The sequence below is a fragment of the Chinchilla lanigera genome, unplaced genomic scaffold, assembly GCF_000276665.1.
Source record: "Chinchilla lanigera isolate Chin_1 unplaced genomic scaffold, ChiLan1.0 scaffold00007, whole genome shotgun sequence".
In the NCBI taxonomy this organism is placed as follows: Eukaryota; Metazoa; Chordata; class Mammalia; order Rodentia; family Chinchillidae; genus Chinchilla; species Chinchilla lanigera.
In genome coordinates, this window is record NW_004955408.1 from 33,337,738 (window position 1) to 33,348,845 (window position 11,108).

Sequence of the window (11,108 nt, forward strand, 5' to 3'; positions counted from 1 at the left end):
ATGGCAGATGAAGCCAGAAAGCCTTAAAGGATAAGACAAGATCACAGCCAAGGACACCTGGATCCCATCTCAACTAGATAAAGACTGTAGCCTCAGGAATCTCACTCCTGAGTGGATTAGCTTAATACCTTACTTGGAGAAGTCCTTGAGTGGTTCCCCCCTTCTTGAGTACTCCCCTCCTTTCTTCTGATAACTAAATAAATACAGGCCACCCAAAGAAGATCTTGGTCTTAGGTCTGAGAAAATCTCAAATTCTATGAGAGGGCTTTGATCCTCCTGGAGCCCTGAAATCATTCCATTTTTCTTCTTTTATTTAGCCTCTGTCATACAATCATTTGGGAGACTGCGGACCTGATCAGCCCGCAATAACTAAAGAATATTATTAACCCAATACAGGGCTTCCCAGGGGTTGATGAAACTATTCCAAAACTGACTATGATGATCACTGCAAACTCTATGAATAAACTAAAACCCAGTGAATCACACATTTAAAATTGGTGAACTAGTGAGGCACAGTGCCGGGCACAGTGACAAAAAGCTGCCCTTTGCTGCCAGCCGGGGACAAGGACATCGCAAAGCTGTCACCCCGCCGCCACCACCAGGAGGCCAAGATGTCAGCTGCCGCTGGTGACCAGGGCCTGTGGGCCTTATACCACTGGCTCCTCGACAGAGTGGAACTGATGCTGCCAGAGAAACTGAGGCCGCTGTACAACCACCCAGGCCCTAGAACAGTATTTTTCTGGGCTCCAAGTATGAAATGGGGCTTGGTGTGTGCTGGTTTGGCAGACATGGCAAGACCTGCAGAGAAGCTCAGCACTGCTCAGTCCACTGTCCTGATGGCTACAGGATGTATTTGCTCAAGGTACTCATTTGTAATTATACCAAAAATTGGAGTCTGCTTGCTGTTAACTTCTTTGTGGGGGCAGCAGGGGCCTCTCAGCTCTTTCATATTTGGAGATATAAAGAAGAACTAAAAGCTAAAGCAATCAATTGAGTTCCTGATCACCTGAACAGTCTAACTGTGGATACAACCACTGGGACACCTAGTTCATTATGTGATTACTGATAAGGTGATTCTAACTGGGCTAACATTTGGAAGGCACAAACAAAAACAGTCTGGCTGTAAGTGGTCACTAGTGCTTGGTTCCACGAAAAAATAAAGTGAACTTTTAACAAGTCCTTCTTTACATATGAAAAAATAAAATAAAATAAAATTGGTGAACTAGATAGTATGTGAATAAGATCTCAATGAAGCTATTAAGAACAGTATATATACGAATGAAACAACATTAGGTAGTCAACAAGACCTTCATTTGAGAACAAGAGGAATGAGTTTAAGTTTGGGTTTTTACAAACTATTGAATCTTGAGCAAATTATAAATCCCTGAGCCTGTATTCTTATTTTTAAATTGTATATAATAATGGTTTCTTTCTCAAAGAGTCTTTTGTATGAAATGAGATCATGAATATTAACTGTTCAATTAACACATAACCTGGAACAAGGTAAGCACTCGGTAATATTAGCCATAGGAATGATACAAGGGCCTGTTGGTAGCAAAACTATGGCGTGCATGCTGCAGCAGGCTGTTTATATCATTGAAAGCTCTAAAAGTTTCAACATCCCTGGTAGGTAGTAGCTAAAAACAGTAAGTCAGTTCAGGTACTGGTTAAATTTTATTTTAAAATTACATTTAAACTTAACAGACAGGTTTCTTCCAAATAGGCTTCAATATGGAACACTTAGTAAAAACAGAAAATGAGACTCCAGTGCAAATCATAATGGAATCAGAGGCCAGACATACCCTCCTACCTAAAACAACTAGAACACCAGACAAAATACATGAAACAGTGACTATCAGACATCTTACAGCACACAGCATAAAACAATGATTCATGAGTAGTGGGACACTAGCAAGGTGAGGTACAATTGGAGCCACCCTGTGGGCTGCAGAACAGGAGGAGGTATCCAGACTGCCTCCAGTGGTCTCATTGCGTTGAAGAGATAGAGAATAAAGATTAGGGAAGCCAATGCAGACAGAATTATGGTGCAGAAGAAAGAGGAAGCAGAGAGAGAGAGAGAGTATTTTGTCCCAGCAATGAGAGAAAAATAACTAAGACACCATGCTGAAGAGAAATAGCATGAACCAACAGACATTTAAGTAAGCTGATATATGCATAGGCCTGAATGTATAGAATGTAGAGTGGGTAGGAGTAGAAGTAGGAGCCTATTATACTAATCTCGTTGAGAGATGGATGGTTATTTGGACCTCAGTGGTGCATAACAGCTACATTTAAAAGAGTTGGTAGGATCGTTGATGGATTGTATTTACTGTTGGAAAGAATACAGGATGACTTCATGTTTTTGATTTGAGGCTTCAGCAAAAGGTCAAGCCTTTGCTTCTTTTTTTTTTTTTTTTTTTTTTTTTTTTTTTTTTTTTTTTTTTTTTTTTTTGGTTTTTCTCCGGTACCGGGAACCGAACTCACGACCTTGCGCTTGCCAGGCAGGCGCTTTTGCCGCTGAGCTAAATCCCCAGCCCAAGCCTTTGCTTCTTAATAAGCCATTTATTATAAGTGGGGGGAGTGAGGATGGAGCAGCTTGGGAAGGGGAGCCAGGAACTTGGTTCTGAACATGGCAAATTTGAGGTGCTGTCAAACTTGTAAGTACATATGCAGTTAGTATATACAGTAGAGCTGTCCTAAAACTGAAGGGAGAGACTGGGGTCAAAGATATGGGAAGATCATTAAGACCATAGACAAATGATAGGAACTTGGAAGCTCTGGGCTTTAAGAGTCTTTAAATAAGGAGAACTTGTGATTCAATATGGTACCATGTTCCAAGGGCTAAGCAGTCTCTTGTCAATCTGACAGAGCGTCCTTTCTATTATTTAATTTTTCTCACACTGTTTTCTTTGCCATGATTAGCCACTTTCTTTCCCATTGCTTCTGCAGTATCGGTCTTGCATAGCTACTGGGAGTGATATGCAAGCTCTATAATTACATGAAAGACCTTCAGTAAATGTAAGCTCTATGTTATCTTAGAGAATCCTGTTTCTCAAGAGTAATGTAGTTTCACTTGTATGTGAATGTTCACAGTCCTTCTCTTCATAATACCTTCAAAAATAGATACAACCCAAATGTCCATCAAAAAATGAAGGGACAATTATGACACATGCATCCAATGGAATGTTAGTAATAAAAACAAAAGAGCTACTGATATACATAACTATGCATGAATCTTACAAGCATGATGTTGCCTGAAACAAGCCAGACACAAAATAACATATGTTGTATGATTTCACTTATATGAAAAACTAAACAACAAATCAAATCTAGAGAGACAGAAAGCAGATCAGTGCTTGTAGGGGACCAGGACTATGGTACAGATAGAACTGGAAGGGACACAAGAAACTATTTTTGGGTTATGAAAATAAGTATTAATTGTGGTAGTGGTAGGGGTATATAAATTTGTCAAATAGACACTTATCCAAATACACACTTAAACTGGGTCTATTGTAGTATATGTCAGTAATAAGGAAATAGTGCTTATCAGAGTCAATTCTTCTAGGTGACTGGAGGCTAAATGCATTCCCTTCAAAATACTGCCTCTCAGCTGGGTGTGGTGGCATATACCTATAATTTCAGTAATTCCAATGGAGGCTGAGGCAGAAGGATCCCAGCAAGATGAAGGCCAGCGGGGCTATATAGTGTGTTTAAGACCAGCCTGAACTACATAGCAAGTCCCTGTCTAAAAACAAAAGAAAGAAAATACTTCCTCCTATGTTACTTTACAATACTAAGCAGGGCTATACTTTTTATCTTGAGTTACCTCAAGGGAAGCCATGTGGAATTTTTAAAATACCTAATTGAAAAACAAAATAGGATCATATTTTCCTTCGCCCTGTTTTGGTAGGCTAATTGTCTTATGGCTGGTTTCCTTAGGATTTTAGTAGTTTTCCTTTCTTTTCTTTTTCTCCTAGTTAGGCTCCATTTATACTCTTCTGAGTGACACTATGGTTTGATTTTAGCTTTGAGGTTTCTGTTACTACTCGGTTTCTTTGAAATTTGGCTTTGGTTATGCTACTCTTTGAATGTCACCAAAGGCTCTCTTTTAAAAATTGTGTTCTAGAATATTGCTTCCAAGAAGAATAAACACATTGCAGGTTTTCTCCTTATGTCATAGGAATCTTCTTTGCTATGAGACAAGGAATCTGGAGGCCATAGTCTGTCTATTTTCACTTATTATGGTGTCCTCTAACCCTCTAGGAGAGGTAACTTTTCTCTCTTGGCTTTCCAAGTCATATTTCCACTAACAGTGAACAGGGAGAGACAAGTAGAGTGTGTTTAATACATAAATCTATAGTTCTGGAGTCAAATGCACTTATTCTCCATTAAACCTGAAAACTGTTTGTGGTGCTAGCTGTTGTTGCCAAGTGAAACTGTCTGCAAGCAATTTTAGTTCATGTACACCAGTAACTCCAGTTTTGAGGAATTCTTTAATAACACAGTAATAGAACAATGAAGGTGTTTATTCTAGCATTATATAAAATACAATGTTTTAAAACTTATAAGATGTAGAGTTGAAGATTATAAAACCTAAATGTTTCTTATAATTTCCATTGGCCTGGTGCAGGCATAGTTACCACTGCTTGCTAAATGTGAATCAGGCTGTTACTCCTAATAACATAACTAAGTAATTGCAACTCTCAACCCTTCCTTAACAAGTCCTAATTACTGTCTGAGAACCTACTGACACCTCATAAGATCAAGGGTACCAACATCGACATTTACAGAAAAGGTGTCAGCATCTCACAAGGAAATCTTACAGAAAATAGTGGAGTGTCCCTCCCCCCCTCCAAAATACTAAATATTTGATCAGCTTGTTTTTGTTTTTATGCTGGGATTACAGGGGTGTGCCACCATACCTGGCTCTTCTCTCCTTTATTTACTCTTTCATTTATTTACATTTTGGGTTTCTGATAGTTTTAGCTCTTACATTTAGTTTTTGATCCATTTAGAGTAATTTTGGTGTACAGTATGAAGAAAATGTCCAACTTCATTCTTTCATATGTGACTATATATTATAGTACCATTGGGTGAAAAGATTATTTTCCCCCATTTTTACCTTTGATCTTTGCATTTTTCTTTTGCACAATTGTTGAAAATCAACTGACTCTAGATAAATGGGTTTGTTTCTAGGCTCTCAATTCTATTCCATTGATCTATATGCCTATTCTTACGCTAGTATACTACCTACTCATTGATCAGTGGTATTAGTTACTTTATCATCACTGGGACATAACACCCAAAACCCACAATTTAAAGAAGAAATTGAATTTAGCTTATGGTTTCAGAGGGTTCAGTACATAGTTGCCAGGCTCCAAGCAGGAATATCATGGAGGAAGGGTATGGTGGAGAAAACTGCTTAGTTCAGGTTGGTAGGGGAGCAGTGTAAGAGAGGAAAGGGCAGGTACAGTACCCAAGGTCACATCTTGATGATATACTCAAACACACCCAGAATTGTGCTCCACTAATCTCAGTGGCTCCCTAGACAATCAAGTTGACATAATCAAGCTTAATCATCACATCAACCTTCCCCATCTATCCCTTTCTACTCTCCCCAGCTGTGGTAATCACAATTCTACTCTCAACTTTTATGAGATCAAACAACAGGATTTCATTCTTCTTATGGCTTAATAGTATTCCACTATGCATACGGACCTCATTTCCTTTATACATTTATCAGCCCATAGGCACTTTGGGCTGTTTTCATTTATTGCTCTTGTGAACAGTACAGATATCTCTACAACATGCTGACTGAATTTCCTTTGGATATATACCCAGTAATGGGATTGCTAAATCATACGCTAGTTCTATTTTTAATTTTTTGAGGAAGATCCACACTGTTTTCTGTAATAGCTATGCTAATTTACAATTCCGGTAATACTATGCAAAGGATTCCTTTTCTCCACATCATTTCTAATGCTTATCTTTAATCTTTCCACTATAGCCATTTTTACTGGTGTGTGGTGATATCTCACTGTGGCTTTAATTTGCATTTCCCTGATGATTAGTGATAGTGACTATTTTCTCATGTACTTGTTCTCATTTATATACCTTTTTTTGAAAAATGTCTATTTAGATTGCCTATTTTAAATGAAAAAATTTGGAGGATTTTTGTTACTAAGTTTTGGAATTCTTTATATATTCTGGATATCAACCCCTCATCAGACATATACATTGCAAGCATATCTTCCTTTTTTTGTGGTGCACTTGTCTCTGCACTCTATTGATTACCTCCTTTGCTGTGCAGAAGATTTTTAGTTTGATATAATCTCATTTGTCTATTTTTGTTTTCTTTTCATGTCTTTTTTTATTTTAAAGAGTAAAAGAAGAATAACACAGTAATAGGGGGACTTACCAAATTATAGACAAAGTGGTAGGAAATTATCAATGGTTATTATTTTACCTATTGGTATCTTCAAGATAGTTTCTCAGGAAAACAAATAGACAAATAATAGTCATTTACAGACAAAAGGGGTAGGAAATTATCAAAGGTTGTACTATACTTTGGTATCTTCAAAGTGGTTTCTAGAGAAAACAAATAGAGCTATACATGAATGATCAATTAAATAATCATTGACTATTCTCAATGGTTGTTGTTGGAAACACATAATAATAAACATACATCCATTTACGAAATAGCATAGGAACAATACAAACATGGCAGAGTTATGGACAGATTGGTAGGAAATTATCAATGGCTGCTGTAATACATGTTGGTATCTTCAAAGTGGTTTCTCAGGAAAACAGAGATATGCAAGAAAGATCTAACAAGTAGTTACAGCCTAAGGGTTGTGAAAAATATCAGATTACCTCCTCTCCAGTGACTCCTTTCATTGAGGTATGACAGCGGGAAGGAAGGCCAGGACTGAAAAGAAGGTCCGAGAGACTAGCACCAGTGTCCAGCAACAGGCTGTTTACTTTTTTCCTCTACGGTCATGATTACCCAGGGCTCCTCCATGGAGATGATGGTCTGGGCTGAGGGAGAAGGCAGAGTATGCTCTGGGCCCCTTCATTCCTGTTGGACCAGCTGGTAGGAGGGGTCTGAACTCTGGGGCCTTTGCTTCAGAGGGCAGTCCAACCTCTAGTGCTCATCTTTACAGTCAGGGCATGGCCCAGGGGGCTCCTTAGGGCAGTCCCTCTTGAGGTGACCTGGCTTTTAACAGTGATAGCAGATGAACGTAGTCATCGAGTTCTTCTTGGGGCCCTGAGAATCAGACTTAGGGTCTGTTTCTCTTAGTGCTGCAGCACAGGCAGCTGCTCTTTCTCAGTCTCTTTGTTTTCTCTCCTTGGCCGCCTCCTCATCACAGCTATAAAATACTGAGGAGGCAATTCTTACTAACATCTCAAGAGAGCTATCTGGGGCAAAAGCCATTTTTTGTAGCTTTTTTCTACTATCTGGGGGCTGACTGAGTAACAAACTTATCTTTAAGAATAATTTGTCCCTTTACTGAACCAGGATACAGGAAAGTATGCTTTATTAATGCCTCTTACAAGTGATCTAAGAAAGCAGAGGGGTATTTCCTTTTTTGGGGGAAGGGGGCCTCTGTCTCAGCCCTCAATGGAGCACACAGGCCAATCATCTCTCCAGCCTCCCAGAGCACTGGGACCCTGCAACCACTTATTGTCCTCTCCACAACCATCTACACAGGTGGCAGGAATATGTCCTCGGCCCACTAGTCAGTCTCAGCACCATCAGGTGCGAAGTGTCCCAGGTGGGTAACCTAGACACGTACCTTCTCCATGAAGGTGGTTCTTCAGAATCTGAATATTGGGCAACTATGTAATCCATGAAGTCTCAGGCAGACCTCTCCGGAGCTCCACACACTACTCCACTGCAGCCTGTACAGTCAGGGGGAGAATGGCCTCCAGGGAGTCTCCCCAGGTATTGTGCAAGGTCCTCCTGGTTTCCAGCTCCTGAACAGCTCTCACGTCCCCTGTCAGCTCAACCTCTGAGTCATAGGCGTCATCTGTATTCTCGTGTTCTCCAAGTCCTGTTCAGCAGCTGCTCTTCCACTGACTCCAGACCTTTCTGGTTCTCAAGGGCAGGGCCAAAAGCAACCCCTTGTGTGGCATGTTTTCCCAGGGGTTTCTCCATGTTGGGATGGGCCTCCGTGGCCGGTGGGGGGCGGGCCGATTGTGTTGGTGCTTCTCTGTGGCATGATAGTTCTCAACCACGCGGTGGCAGCCGGTCCAAGGGCAAGCGCGTGCCACTGCGCAGCTGTGCCTGCTGCCTGCTTCCTGGGTGCCTGCTGCATGCTTCCTGGGTGCCTGCATGGCTGGGGCCGGCCCGGGGCCGGCGTGCACTGCTACATGGCTTCCCAGGTGCTTGCTGCCTGCTTCCCGTTCATGTCTTTTTTGAGGTCTCATCCAAAAGTCCATGACCATTCCAATGTCCTGAAGTATTTTCCCTACGTTTTCTTCTAGTAGTTTCACAGTTTCCAATCTTATGTTTAAATTTTTAATACATTTTAAATTGACCTTTGTAATTGCTAAGAGACAGGAGTCTACCTTCATTATTCTACACATGGACATTCAACTTTCCCAGCACTGTTTATTGAAAGAACTATTCTTTCCCCAATGCACAATCTTAGCACATTTGTCAAAATAAGTTAGCTGAAGATGCCTGGGTTTATTTCTAGACTCTTTTTTCTGTCCCATTTGTTTACGTGTCTGTTTTCATGTCAGTACCATGCTGTTTTATTATTGCTTTGGAGCATGTTTTGAAGTCAGGTAGTATAATGTTTCCTGCTTTATTATTTTTGCTCAAAATGGCTTTGGCTATTACAATTTTTTTGTAGTTCCATATAAATTTTAGAATTGTTTTTTCTAGTTATGATATGCCACATTTTTGATAGAGATTACACTGAACTGTAAATTCCTTTGAGTACTATGGGCATTTTAACAATATTGATTTTTCCAATCCATGAACCCAAGAAATCTTTCCACTTTTTTGAATCACCGTAATTTCTTTCATGAGTGTTTTATAATATGCATTGTAGAGATCTTTCACTGGTTTGGTTAAAGTTACTTGCAGCTATTTTGTTTTTCTGTAGGTATCACAAATGCTTTCTTGATTTTTATTTCAGGTAATTTGCTACTGGCATGTAGCAATGCTATTCATTTTTGAATGTTGATTTTTGTATCCTATAACTTTGCTGAATTCTCGTTCTAGTCGTTTTTCATGGAATTCCTTTATTTCACTCTCTTGCCTAACCTAACTCCCTTGCTTAACTCTGGTTAAGTCTTTTAGTACTATGTTGAAATGAAGTGGTGAAAGTGGGCATCCTTGTTCATCTTAGATAGATTTCAGTTTTTCTCCATTCACTTTAATTGAACTGTTGGCTTATTATAAATGGCTTAATTATGTTGAGGTACATGCCTAGTATGTCTATTTTGCTCAGAATTTTTACAAAAGGATGCTGAATTTTATTGAACACCACTTCTGCATCAATTGAGATGACTATATGGTTTTTGTCCTTCATTCTGTCTTTTTGACCTTCATTCTACAATAAACAGTATATCATGTTTATTAACTTGTGTATATTGAATCATCCTTGCATCTCTGGATTGAATTTCACTTGATTATGGTGAAAATATTTTTAATGTGCTGTTTCATTTGGTTTGCTAGTATTTTGTTAAAGATTTTTGCATCTGTGTTCAATAAGAATATTGGCCAGTAGTTTTCTCTTTTTGATATATCTGGTACATTGTACTGACTATTGTTGCTTTGGAGTATGTTTTAAAATTAAAGGTATAAAATCTCCAACTTTGTTCTTTTTCAGATTGTTTTGACTATTTCAGGATACTTGAGTTTTCGTATCAATTTCAAGATCAGCTTGTCAATTTTTGCAACCAGTATAAAAATTATAATAAGACAACCCAATTTAAGAATGGATAAAGTCTCTAAATAGACATCTCTCCAAAGAAAATATACAGATGGCCAATAAACACATGCTCAACATCATTAGAAACTAGGCAAATGCAAACAGGAACTACACTGAGGTACCACTTTATACCAAAAGGATGATGATAATTAAAATGTCAGATAACAACAAGTATTGGTCAGAATATAGAGAAATCATAACCTTTATACATAGCTTGTAGGAAGGTGAAAGGGTACAACTACTTTGAAAAGCGTAAAATAGAATTCCTACATGATCCAGAAAAATCTACCCCTAGATACCCAAGAAAACTGAAAATATATGTCCATATAAATACTTATACACAAGTATAACAAATAACAGAAGTGTTATTTAAAAGTCAAAAAATATAAATAACCCAATGTTCATCATCTTATGAATGAATAAAGATATGTTGTCTGTTTAAGGTAAAATATTATTGTCATAAAAAGGAAAAAGTTATTGATACATACTGTACAGTGGATTAACCTTCAAAAATATTATGCTAAGTAAAACAAGCCAGTCACAAAGGTGACATATTATATTGTTCCATTTATATGAAATGTCCAGAATAGATAAATTTATATAGTTAAAAAGTAGATTAGTCATTTCTTATGTTAGAGGTGCTGGGAGGGACTGGAGAACAGGAGCTGAACAGCACAGGATTTGTATTTCACAGATTTCTCTAAGGAAGCAATGGCTAAATTGTGATTTGGGGATGATATTAATATTTAAATGTCATTTGTTAAGGATGTCTTCAAAGTAAGCAGTTTCATACAGTGAAAAGACAAAAAGCCTTAAAACTCCAAAGAGAAAATTATTTCAACAAATAGAGTAACTTCCACCACCTTCTATATGATATATAGGGTCCAAAGCATTCACCATCATGAAATATGGGGTCATTATAAACTTAATGAAATGAACTAGAAGAATCTACTGCAGTCCCCCTGGGCAACCAAAATCCTACCCTTTCCCAGGTGCAGTCTGGGGCCATTTGGTGGTAGTTTTCTGCTCTCTCTTGACTACTGATGGGGATGATTCTGTCCCTTTGACAGGCAAGAAGCTCCTTGGCAAAAGCAGCAATTTCAAAAATTTCCGGTTAACCAATGTCTTGTTTTTGGTTTGTTTGTTCGTTTGTTTGTTTTG

At 38.6% G+C, this 11,108-nt stretch overlaps 1 pseudogene; it reads left to right on the forward strand.

The window, feature by feature from the left end:
• The first annotated feature begins 611 nt into the window (after nt 1-611).
• On the forward strand, nt 612-994 carry LOC102004786 (annotated as a pseudogene).
• Nucleotides 995-11,108: the final 10,114 nt, after the last annotated feature.